Source organism: Trematomus bernacchii, unplaced genomic scaffold (assembly GCF_902827165.1).
Source record: "Trematomus bernacchii unplaced genomic scaffold, fTreBer1.1, whole genome shotgun sequence".
Taxonomy (NCBI): domain Eukaryota; kingdom Metazoa; phylum Chordata; class Actinopteri; order Perciformes; family Nototheniidae; genus Trematomus; species Trematomus bernacchii.
The window spans coordinates 1630284-1643840 of NW_022987332.1; the positions used below are offsets into that span (position 1 = coordinate 1630284).

General features: G+C 40.9%; 1 protein-coding gene across 1 annotated transcript in view; it reads right to left on the bottom strand.

The window, feature by feature from the left end:
- The window catches only part of cemip (cell migration inducing hyaluronidase 1), a 200242-nt gene that overhangs the window by 98903 nt on the left and 87782 nt on the right, over positions 1-13557 (bottom strand). The window lies entirely within an intron of this gene.

Sequence of the window (13557 nt, forward strand, 5' to 3'; positions counted from 1 at the left end):
AGGTGGTAGAGCGAAAGGGCTTCCACCACCAGGAGAAATGGTAAAAAAACAATATGTTTGGTCCTATCGAGACTGGAAGCAGGGCTTCGGTCGGCAAGCCAAGTCCCTACAGACTGAGCTACAGCAAACCCATATGTGTATTAAGACAACAGAACATTGTGACCTTAGAAAAACAGAAACCAGGATATTTAGGATCAGAAATGATATTCTTGATATGAAGACCTGCCTTTCATTCAGCATATTCAGGCAGCAGCCTATACATCGCCACTGAAACACATACTACAGTTTAAAAAATTAAAATAAGAAATAAAATCTGCGCTTACAGAAAATGCTCCGTTTCAGTTTAATACACACAGTTAAGGTCTCACACAAAATGTATGAACATATAGGTTCACCTGCTGAATTAAAAACTGAACAAATGAAGCAAAGAAAGTGAAAACCACAAAGCAGATTCAGGCAGTAGGCATATAGATTCACACGTAAAGTATTATCCTACAGAACAGTACAGCTCTAAGGCCATATGCACACGGGAACGTTTGCGTTTATGCACAGTATGCGCTTTCAAAAAAGTCTTCCGTTCACATGCATTCGTTTCATTTAACGTGTCTGTTCAAACGAGACCGCTGGACACGCTGTAGTACATATGCCGGGACTGTAAGTGGCGCTGTAACTTCCGCCACAAAATACACCAAAAGTAGCGAAGAAGACCCGGAGCAGCCCCGGAGCAATGTTGCCATGGCTACCCTTCTGTTTATGCCCCGCGGTGGATTTAGCAACATGTAGTTCATGTAATTCTCCATGTCCACTTGTTGCTGATGGTTGTGGTAGAGGAGCTGTAGATTTTGCACTAACATCTGTAGCATGGTCAGTAGCAGTAGCACTAGCAGTAGCTACTGACAGTAGCTACTGACAGTAGCTACTTTCAGTAGTACTAGCAGTAGCTACTGACAGTAGCTACTGGCCATGCTACAGCAGTGAGCAGCAGAGGCGGGGAGAGGTGGGGCTATCGTTATTTTTTCAGGAAATATTCGTATAGAGGCGATTACACGGACTCGTTTGACCCCCCAGAGAGTTTCATTTGCAAATCTATCCACCTTGGGACCCGTTATCGTTTGTGGGGTCCGTTTGTTACGGCCTCGTGTAAATAATAGGGCTATACGCAAGAGAAACTATGCAGATACAAGCAGTTTTGTCCTCGTGTAAACGTCACCTAAGAGAAGAGATAACATCTGATCCTTTACAACAAACACTGTATGATCTTTTTAGTTTTAATAACACTGTTATCCTGCTAGTGATCCCAATGTTTAGAAATGTAACAGTAATCTGATTACGTATTTTTTCATGTACCTGTAAGGGAATACAGTTATGTTTTTTTATCGTATCCTGATTATGTAATCCTGTTACTTGTAATGTGTTTCTCCCCAAGGCTGTGTGACAGTGTGGTCTACAGAGCTGTTTCTATTGTCAGTGACTCATCACCAGGCTTAACGGTTATATTTGGTCTCAACCAAGCTGAGTTTTCCTTTTCTGTCTCTCATGGCATTGGAGAGGTTGCTCTATTGCCCTTCAATATCCCATGCACCGTTCAGCATAGTTCATGCTTAAAAGTATTTTCAATGTACAGTAATAAGTCTTCCTAATTTTAGATGTACCTATTTGTGGAAAGATACACTTTTAAATGTAGCTTGTAACATTTTGCAATATATTCAACCTTATTTTTTATGTCTTTTCGATACAATTTGAGAAAATAATGCAAGAGTTACAAGTATTATGGATGAAGTATATTGTATTGTTTGGTTTCAAGTCTTGGTGTTGCCTGCAGCCATCAGGTCCAGCACTGATAAGGACGAAGCTATCAGCCATGTCTTGTGCTAAGTTGAAGAAACTTTAAGCACATTTTTGGACAGATAAAAAAAGTACAAATGTTTCCTGATCTGCAATTTACGAACAACACGCGATATTGTAATCTGTTGTTTCAAAAATCCTCACCAACCCTGATCCACGAATGGCTGCTTTTAAAAACACACTCACAAGGAGAGTTTCCTGCCAAGCTGGCAGCGAGTTCTCCCTGACCGCAGCTACATTAAGAAAGTTAGTCAATCACGGCATGACATTAAGCATTTTGAATTACTCGTTTAATGACTGAACAATGTTTACTGCAGATTAATTAATGGAATGTAGTCGTGCCGTGTGAAGATTCCATGGCCTCCAGAAAATTGGCTGAATTGCTGCAAAGTGAGCAGCTTCCTGATGCACGCTTTGATTAGATTTAATTATCTCAAGCTGCCATGTGGAGAGCTCAGAGGAAGAAACGCTGTAATAATTAATCATCAATTGTTTTATCATGCAATTAGCTTGCTGTGTGTACTGCTGGTGACAGAGAGGGGGTGGGGGGGGGGGGGTGCAGTCAGCTGTAGTGTGCTGGCCTGTTCACCATGCATGTGCATACACTGTTCTCTCCTAATGAGACACACAGCCTCATCTTTTATTCAGCTTGTTTGCTTGTCCCTCTATAATTCTGGCCAGCATACTTGATCTCTGTCCACACTACATTTCTCCCAGGGCAACCAGCTGCAAAAGAAGACTCATTTGTAAACAAAGCTACCTCTTTAAATATCTGCACAGCTTTCCACTTTTCATAACAATATTGCACATATTTGTTGTCATATTATACTGTACAAAGTTTTTTGGTATCTATATTTCATGTTAATATTTCTCTATATTTTAATGTTATAATAGTTTTTATGAAATAGTTTTTTATAATAGGCAAGGAAAGGCAAGGCTGAAATGTGGGCTTTTGAAAGCAATAATATTACATTTAACCCATTTAAACTAAATAATTATTGCTTTCAACTTACTTAATACAGTTATGTGAAATCTGTAGACATAATACATTTCATTAAAGTCCAGGTTTCAGTTTTACACCAAGGCAAATTCCTCGTCTGTTTAATGGCAATAACCCTGATTCTGAAAAGATTCCATTTCAACGTGATGGTTCAATTGTCACTTCAGTAAATATGTGTCTTCTGGTCACAGCTACTGCAGATTGAATGAGCTAAACTGCTGTGTTGATTTAATCTGGTTTCTTATCTTCTGTTTTCAAAATGAATCATGAAGAGTTGTTTTGGTCCTGTACTAATCCACACAGTCGCTAAGAAAACAAGAGTATTTACATTTCACACCTTTTTTCCCCATTCATACCGCTTAGAGATGGTAGGAATATGATTGCTGTCATAACATGTTTCACACAGCGCTATCAGGACCCAATGCACCTGAACCACCCTCTAAGTCATCTTTCACACAGTCCTTGAGATTCAATCAGAGTAAATCAAACTAAGATGGCTGTGGGCGCAGTGGCAGCATTTGAAAATGGTTCTGCTCCTTCTGCTTCCCTGTATAGAAACGATAGTGAACGCCACCCTTCAGTTGCATTACTGGATGTTTGTATTAGCACCACGTTGTACATTTTACTCATATAATCTGTTCAATATTTATACTCCATATTACATAATGTCATATCTTTTGAATATATATATATATTTGTATATATAATATCTGCATGTATATTTTCTATTTCAACATGTATATTTTATATTTCTTTCTATTCTTGTATATTTTGTTTTATTGTAAAATGCCTTTTATGCTGCTGTAACAACAACAATTTCCCAATTTGGGATCAATAAAGTACTACCTATCTATCTATCTATCTATCTATCTATCTATCTATCTATCTATCTATCTATCTATCTATCTATCTATCTATCTATCTATCTATCTATCTATCTATCTATCTATCTATCTATCTATCTATAATCCTTAATTGAATTGAAGGAAAACTATTTGGATGTGTCTCTCTTTCTAATAAATGTGTCTAATGTGTTTGCCTGCTTATGTTCTATGTAAAAGTTTCCTGAAGTACATTTTCATACGACAGATAAAGACATCTTTTTTAGATTAGATTTTTATTAGCGACATCCGCTTTTAATTGGTCTTTTAATCTTTATTATTGTTATCATTCTTTTTCCTATTGTTAAAATTATTTATTTATTTTATAGGTCTTACTATTTGATTGTGTTTATTCATTTGAACTTATCTCTTGATTTACTCTACCGAGAGGATGTCATGAACATTTGGATCATTATTTATCTTATTGTACTTGTTATTATCATACCTCTGACCTCCTTGTGTCCTTCAAATGTGAGTGGGTGTTGTGATGCTGCACGTGTGCATAAAGGTTTGAACGTCTGACCTGTTTCTGTTATATGTTGTGAAAGCACTTCAAGCTGCACCGGGTGTATGAAAAGTGCTATACAAATAAAGCTTTATAATGAAATATTGTGTTGGATAACATTTGTACAACTTAACCAACACCTTTGTAGTCAGTAAATAAAAAGAATGCACTATCTTGCTGTTCATTTGAAAACCATTTAAGAGACATCAGAACATGTTGGTGGATCTTTGTTTACTCCATTGGATAACAGGGCTGCCTTACAACGTGTGCACTCAGGGATGTGTTCAGTTCTCTAATGGATGAATAAAGCTAATAGCATGCAGTTAGGAAACGTATGATCATGGCATATCCATCAGCACTGTCTGGCAACAAAAGAGCCACATCCTGCAGGTGATCCTGACAGAAGAAGGACAATCCTTTAATCCTTTGAAAAGATTGCAAGTTGTCCAAAGCATGGGGAGATTTTATACATTTATGAAGGCTTTGTTTATGGAACACTTTAAACTAAAAGGACAGTTAGACTGCATTTATGTATGTAAATGAGAGATCTGGATTCTCTAAATTCCTGGAGGAACAGGAGTGACCCACACATGTTGTGGGAGTGAATGTGAGAGTGAATGTGAGAGTGATTACAGGGCTGTACAAGGAAACAATGCCTGTGTTCCCATTGATGCACGCTTCGAAGCACAGAACAGCACACCTGCGCAGGAAACAACGCCTCCACCCAACGACCAGGCTATCTGTCTGTCCCCAGGCAGTGTGAGGAGCACACTGTTAAGGATTAACACCCGGAAAGCTTCTGGGCCTGACAACATTCCTGTTCGTGTGCTAAAGGACTGTAGCTGAGCTCACAGATGTCCTCACAGACATCTTCAACATCTCCCTGAGCCAGGCTGTTGTTCCCTCGTGCTTCAAGGTAACCACCATCATACCTGTGCCGAAGAAGTCATCACCTTCCTGCTTCAACGACTACCGCCCCGTAGCGCTGACCTCCACCATCATGAAGTGCTTTGAGCGGCTAGTCATGAAGCAGATCAAATCCACCCTCCCTCCCTCCCTGGACCCGTTTCAGTTTGCATATTGAGCGAAGCGGTCCACTGAGGATGCCATCTCCTCTGCTCTCCACCCAGCCCTCACCCGTCTGGACACAAAAAACTCTTATGTTAGGATGCTGTTCATAGACTTTGGCTCAGCGTTCAACACCATCATCCCCCAGCAGCTGGTTTGTAAACTAACAAACCTGGGCCTCAGCCCCTTTCTCTGCAACTGGCTGCTGGACTTCCTCACTGAGTATGGGGGCCCCCCAAGGATGTGTGCTCAGCCCCCTCCTCTTCACCCTGCTGACCCATGACTGCACACCCACCCACAGCTCCAACCACTTCATCAAGTTTGCGGATGACACAACCGTGGTGGGTCTCATCAGCAACAACGATGAGACCCACTACAGGAGGGAGGTGAACCAGCTGGCCACGTGGAGCAGAGACAACAATCTCTTTCTCAATGTGGAGAAAACAAAGGAGATTGTTGTCGACTTCAGGAGAAACGACACCCAACAACCCCACCCACTGACCATTGGTGGTACTGCAGTGGAGCAGGTGAGCTGCACTAAATTCCTGGAGGTGCACATCACCGGAGACCTCTTCTGGAGCAACAACACCACGTCAATCACCAAGAAAGCTCAGCAGCGCCTCTACTTCGTCCACAAACTGAAGAGAGCAGGAGCCCCCCCCCCCCCCCCCCCCCATCATGCTCTCCTTCTACCGAGGCGCCATAGAGAGCATCCTCAGCAGCTGCATCACGCTGTGGTTCGGAAGCTGCACAGCATCGAACCGCAGGACCCTACAGCGCATCGTGAACACAGCTGAGAGGATCATCGGTGCCTCACTCTCATCACTCCTTGACCTCTACAACACCCGCCTCACCCACAGAGCACTCAGCATGGTGGGTGACCCCACCCACCCATTCCACCTGCCTCTTCACCCTCCTGCCTTCAGGGAGGAGGTGCCGCAGCCTGAGGTCGAGCACCACCCGACTAAAGAACTATTTTTTCCACCAGGCTGTCAGGAGGCTGAACTCCCTCCCCTTTCTCCCCTCCCTCCCGTTTGTATTTATTGTATTCGGGATTGTGGGAAATGGTATTTCGATCTCTCCGTCTGTAGACACAAACTGAAAGATTGACAATAAAGTCGACTTTGACTTTTGAGTGCTGCAGTGGTGATGTATTTGTGTAGGCCGACCCGGAAGTAGCTATGGCATAAACCCATTGGATTCTGGAATTATACCAAAATCCAATGGGTTTTGCAGAAAGCTTTGCTGCCAACACATGTTTATGATACACACGTTTTGTTCAAAAAGCTAACGTAAAGCTAACGTAATGCTATACAATAACTATGTATCACCACCGCTAAGCTAAAGGCGGACCCGTGCCTGCGTGTTGATGGTTTTTATTTAGTCACTTGTTTTTATGACATGTAGAAGCTTCGGACATTTACGAGTAGGGTATTTACTGACGTATTTTATGTTGGAGACCAAAACATGACAATCTTTTCAGCTCCTGTGTAGCACAGACCTTATTTCAGGCTTCTAACAACAAACATGTTTTAAAAAAAAACATTGACTTTGAGAGGAAACAGGAAGTGGTAAACTGCGGAGTATTTTCTGGGTTTTAGGTCTCACGCCGCACTACTCTATTTGCTGAATATGCCAGTTCCTTAATACGTTACAGTATTTTTCAGTCTAAAGCTGAGCTTTAAGTCACATGTGCTTCATTCAGCAAATCAGTTGTCTAGAGATCAAAATATGTATTCCGAAGAATTACATGCCACTCTAGAAATAGCCATTAGTAAGGTACAAGCCTATGTTGAGAAACAGTGGAAAACACAAGTGAACATTTTACCAGCGAAACATGATTTGGCCACGCGTGTTACTACAGCTGATCTTACTGCAGCTATGAGCAGACTGTCTTTGAAGTGTGGTGTTAACACGGGCTCCACCTTACTTGCATTAGTTACTTAATCGCATTATCACTGGATTACTGGTGTGCATTTAAACAAAACCACTGATGTTCCGTGTATGAGTGGAATATGTTCCCCCACCAGGAGAGGATTACACAAAGCATTCATGACAAGAATCAGCACATTCATATTAAAGCAGGGCGGCAGAAACAAGCTTTGGGTGGTGGATAATCACATGCGTTTAATTTCAACACTAACAGTTTCCATGGCAAGCGCTTTTCAGCTGGGGACAATGTTTCTCTATTTCTGCCAAGGATTTTGAATATCATTGACCAGAGGCCTGTACTACGAAGCCGGATTTTCGCTTAGCCGGCTAAATTCAGGGAAATCTCGGGCTTTCCGGTCCTACGACGCTGGTTCTCTTTTTAGCAGGCTAGATTTCCATGGTAATTTATGCTGAGCGGCAAACCTGCTCCGGAGCAGGTTAGGTGGCAGGCTAGAGATTACGGTTGCGTTCGAATACTCCAAAAAAACAGCTCCTAAATTCTAACCCTATCGTCTATTCCTTGACCTCGGAGTGAAACGTCATGGGGTTAAGGGATAGTCGATAGGAGAATTCAAAAGGATTTAGGAGAAGAGACTGCGACACTTTAGAGAATCCGACTGCACTTTCACTATCCGACGTGTTTATGATGCGCCAGCGGAGGTCATAAATGTGCGCCTGCTGCTGTGGGGAAACTATGGAAACTACAGTTTTCTATACAGCGGACTACAACATGGATGTTTAATAAGAACGAGGGACTACTGTAAACTCATCTAGAGACTCTGCACCGTGCTCTGATGCTGTTGTTTTATGCTTTATGAACGGGGACAACAGAGAAACATATTCTTCATGACCAAAGTTGGAATTGAAATAAAAAAGGAAAGTGAAACTTATGCTCGTCACCCTCTCCCTCCGGTCCACATTAATACAAATGATCCCAATACATATGATTGTATGAAAATATCTTAAAATCAATACAAATGTATTTATTATAAACGTTAGTCCTTAACATCTATCACTGTGTATATCACCATTCAAACATCTTTTAAAAGTTGAACAAACCCCACACAGCTCAGTAAAGACTGTGAAATGTTGACTTTATTTGATCATTTCAGTAAAAACTAACGTTCATATTTCTCTTTTTGATTATAATACTGATGAACGTTCAAAACAAAGCACTTTGGCAACTTACCACATACGTTTTAAAATGCTTAATAAGCACCGTAACTTTCATGATATCATTTCTCGTTCATAATCGGTTGTTTCCGTGAACGGCCGACTGTTGTGTGACGGCAAATGCTGCGGCCGCAAGGCATTGTGGGGCAGCATTTTCTCCTCTCCTTTCGGTTAGGGAGGTCCAGTGGTTCCTAGGCTAAAGGAGGTTATAAAGGAAGTTTGAAACCTCCTTTCCTTTTAATTTAGAGAATTCGAACGGCACTTATCATGGCTGCCACTGAGGAACTTCCGGGTCATTTCACTCCGTTAGGAAGGTTCCTAAGCTAAATGGACTATTCGAATGCAACCCAACTCAGTGAAAGCACCGCCTGCTGACCAATCAGAGCTCCGTGTGTGCGGAGTTTAAAGCAATCAATTCATATTACAGGATAGAGGAAATACAGAAAAACTGCCGTTGCAGGAAAGACAGCCGGCAAAAATCAACTGACTGTGTGAACGTGAAAATTAATAGAATATCCCCTCCCATCTTCAGAGCAATCTGACTATTATAATATTAGCGTTAAGAAAGCTTACTTAAATATCTGCCACGACATAAGTAACCGGATCAGAGTAACATTAAGTACAGTCCGCGGCACTGTGAGTGCAGACGTAGATGTGTTCATTATCATTCATATCATATCACATCATAATGTATCATATATTTCCTTATCTGAGTCAGCTTCTTGAGCCGTATCTGGCCGTGCAACACTCACAGTGTCACATACTGTATGCAGAAGTATTATTTTAAGCAACACATTAAATTGACGAAACACTCGAGTCAAATTCTCCTAATTAAAGTCAGATCGTGTCTTGGACGGGGCAGTGATTTCATGAACCTGTTAATGTACGCATTCAAACACTTTTTCTTTTACCAGCTGTATTCACCTTGCAGGTGCAGCTATGTGGCTTTTATCCTGGATAAAGTGTTTAAAACATGGATGTTTAAAGTGTAACTTCTTCATATTTGACTAATATTAAAGTTCACTTTTCATTCAGGAAGTATGACGCTGCGCTTTCAGAACGCTTCTCCGTGTTTGAGATTGGTCGAATGCTCCAAATACCACCCCTTTCATGTGAACGCGCACCTAACTAGATAGGACACGGCGGCTTGAGCGATCCACTTGATATCCAGCGTCGTAGTACAGTTTAGCGCCAGCGCGTATGTTTTGGCTTAGGCCAACCGGCTAACTCAAACATATCCAGGTTAGGAAAATCCGGCTTCGTAGTACAGGCCTCAGAACCACTCCTTTTCCACATTGTTTGAATTGCCCATAACAGATTCATGAATAAAGAGTTTTGTTTTTAATTTATTGTATGTCGGACTAGAGATGTTATCACAATTCAGAGAGTCAAAGATGTATCAGTGGGGAGTTTGCATGTACTAATGTTCATAAAGAATGTGAAGTATGTTATCCATCTATCCATCTTCAGACACGTATCCGGAGTCAGGTCGGGAGGATGCAGTTCCAGCAGGGGGATTATTTGATTTGCTGATCAAATGCTTTCTTACAGATCACACACATGTGAGCAAAGAAAGGCATGTGTTCATTAGTAATTCAAGCTTTCAAATAAAACCAGTTCCTAATCTATTAAAGTCAAGCACTGGTCAGCAAGTCATGCAACCTCGTTCATGACTCCTCTGTAGGCCATTCAACAACATGCGAAGCAGCCAGGTGTGAAGTGAGAAAATCTATAAGACTTTGTAACTTGCACCATGTACAGTAGAGTGTGTGTCTGCCTGGTGGGACTGATATTCAAAATCAATCTTTTTTTTGTGATTTGGTGAGTTGCGAATGATGGCTGGTTTTATTTTTAAACTGAATAATACAGTCATACAGTATTAGTATAATACAGAAAATACAAATGACGTTTATTCGTAGTTTGTATATTTTGTCTCAAATCTGATGTAAATGGAACCCATTCATGAAGGTTTGAATGCTTAAAATCCATCTCAGCTGCCCTCCTTGTGACAGTGCTCCCACAATTCATTTCTTCTGAACGTTCTTGGCCAAAGAGGCAATTACAAAATCATCGGAAAAACTCAAATATTTTGCCACATTAGCACGAGTTGAGGACATTCTTCACCTCAGAGAACTGACTGATATTAACCTAATAATGGCTTACATCCGCAACCGTATACAACCCGTCATCGGTTCAGTCATCGGTTCAGTCATCGGTTCAGTTGTGCGGGGGCTTTACCGGGAACATACACCTTTTCTGTTCTGTCATCAGCCCTCATGTCTTCAACAATGAACATGTTTACAAAACATGTGTTTAAAATGTGTGCTCTTGGACCCGTATGTTTGACAACATACGGGTCCAATCCTGAATTTACAAAGTGTAACAATTACAGACAAGACATTCAATGCAATGTTCACAACTTGTATGTATTTTGTATAAAATTATATATATTTACAAGGCAGGGGGATACGTGATGCTTCTTCCTTAATAGTTGTAAAAAAAATGCAATCCTGACAAGTTGTTTTGATCATAAAGCAAAATACTAAACTGTTCAGTTCCAGATACCGGTGACTACATGTTGTGTACCATTGTAGACACACTGTGATCTGTACGTTTTAATACACATGATAAAATACGGCATGCAATTGTTGAAATTGCACTTATTTTTCTCAAGAAATTAAATTTTTTTTCTTTTTTAGAATGTACTTTTTGCACTAAAACAAAGTGGACAATTTGGAGTTGTTGTTATTTATAGGTTATTATGATATTATTTTACTCTTCCGGCACACTTCACAATCACACATCTAATTTGGCTACATGTGGCCCCTGAACTAAAATGCGTTTCACGCCCCTGCGTTACAATGACATCTCTATTAGTGTCATACTGTTCAATTCTCCAGTACTTAAGAACGACATGGGGAAGAGTTCAGATTTATGAGAGGCAACATGCAGAGCTGAGGCCAGACGGTAGGCCCTGCTGGTTATTGCTAACTTTATGAGGTCAGAGCGACTGTAAAACTTTGAACACAAGTTGGCACTGCTGACAACTCTCACACATACCTCTTTAAAAAATAACTTCAGAGGACAATGTCAACTTTCCCTGCAGAACTGCTCCCAATGTAAACACTCAAAATCTAGCCAGGTACACTGTAAAAACTGAACCGTTGACTTTAATTAACCGTATGATGTCAACAGATTTCATATAACTGTAGGTTAGTTACCAAGCAAATGTTCAATTGTTTACATGCGTAAACACCTTGTTTTTTATTATTCTTTTACTTTTTTCCAATGCTGCCTGCCGCGCATTCTGTGAAAACGCTACGCACAAATTAACTGGGTGGAGGACACTTTCAACGTCGTTTTTTATGACTTCCACTGCAGTTATTAATGTCTTGCAAAGGCATGCATTAAACCCATGAATAGTTGGTAATAATATATGTCTGTTGAGGAACTAAGTGTTAGGTGGGGCTGTGCTAGTTTATATTAGCAGCAGCTTAGTCTGAGGTCTTACCAAACTCCGGCCAAATACATAACACACACACACACACACACACACACACACACACACACACACACACACACACACACACACGCACACACACACACACACACACACACCTTTTCCGAGCACATGTATTTCTGATAAATGTTTTGCAATCCCATTACCGCCTCAGGAATATCACGCCACTCTTGTATATTTTGATAATCTTAATACTGCATTCCATCTCAAGAGGGTGCGTCACATCTCCCAGCTGATGGGATGTAGTTTCCATGTCAGAAGACAAGACCAACATTAGTGAATGGAGGCTCAACATTATGCCCGTACATTGTTCATCTTCTGGAACTGAAATGTGCTGCAGAGCTTGCAGCAGAGGACACATTTATGGATGATGCAAAGGCAGGCTACATTTTAGGTACACTGTTGAGTTTAAGACTTTACATTTTGCTATGGAACAATGTTTTTAGGAAGGATTCCACATTTGAGTTTGTATCACTTACATGGAGGTGGTTCACTTCACACATCAACAGTGTGTCTGTAACCATTGCACCATCAGAGGGAAGGTGACGATGACGAATGCAAAGAGCAAACATGATGCAAACAATGCAGGTCGTATTACACGTATAGGTGGATGGATTGAAATGCACTGGTGTTGTTTCCCCATGTTGACTCTGCTGCGACTCAGCAACAACTCATCCCCCACGGCATTATGTGTGGAAGGCACAAGCAGAATAACAGAGTAAAGACAAAGGGCAACAGGTCCAGGACCTGCCAATAACCAGACTCAACTAAAAGCATAGTAATTATAGCTATTGATGGACTGAGAGCATTTTTAAACACACAATTGCTTCTTGGAAGTCTCACTTTGGATAGTTACACAAAAAAACATGTTGGAGAATCATTTTCATGCTGCACCTCTGACTTGGAGCCATCTCCACAAACATCACTCCCCTGTGGGTTATCCAAGTGTGATAACGCTGGATGTATCAGGTGTGACAGACACATGAACAGAGACTGATCCAGGAAACCTAGCAGGAACATGCCGACAGGTGCCACTTATTAACAACAAATGGAGTAAAAACAGTTATTTCCACTGAGAACAGGGGGACATGCCCCCCCCCAGGCTTATATGAGCCTCAGGTTACATACAGGCTGCTCTATATGTTACATGTGCCTGCAGACTGTAGGCAGCATTAAGGGGTCTACAAAGTACTGATACTGCTTTTTGAAAGTAAAAAAACTTAATTTGTTAATAAAAATGTAATCAATGATAAGAAAGTTAAGTACAAAGCTCTTTAGGAAAAAGCAGGTCCAGACTGCAGAGAGCTCCTCTCCTCCTGCTGTAAACTCATTCTCCAATCTCCACCAGAACTATAGTTTTCTGCCTTTTTCTAGCAAAATAGGACCATAACACATTTCGTTGCGCAAACCGGTGTTATCCAATCAAAAAAGATTTACTGTAATATAGTAAGGTGATGAATAATTTAGTTATAATGTGTTCTTTAAGGTATCAATAACTCATCTTATTGGCTCGTGTTTCATGGGGTCCTGAATAGTTTTTTCTGTACATGTTTTTGACTGTCATCATTCAAGTATTTATTATCGTTACATTTATCTCACACTGTACTGCTTAGTTTAACAAGGCATACTTGCT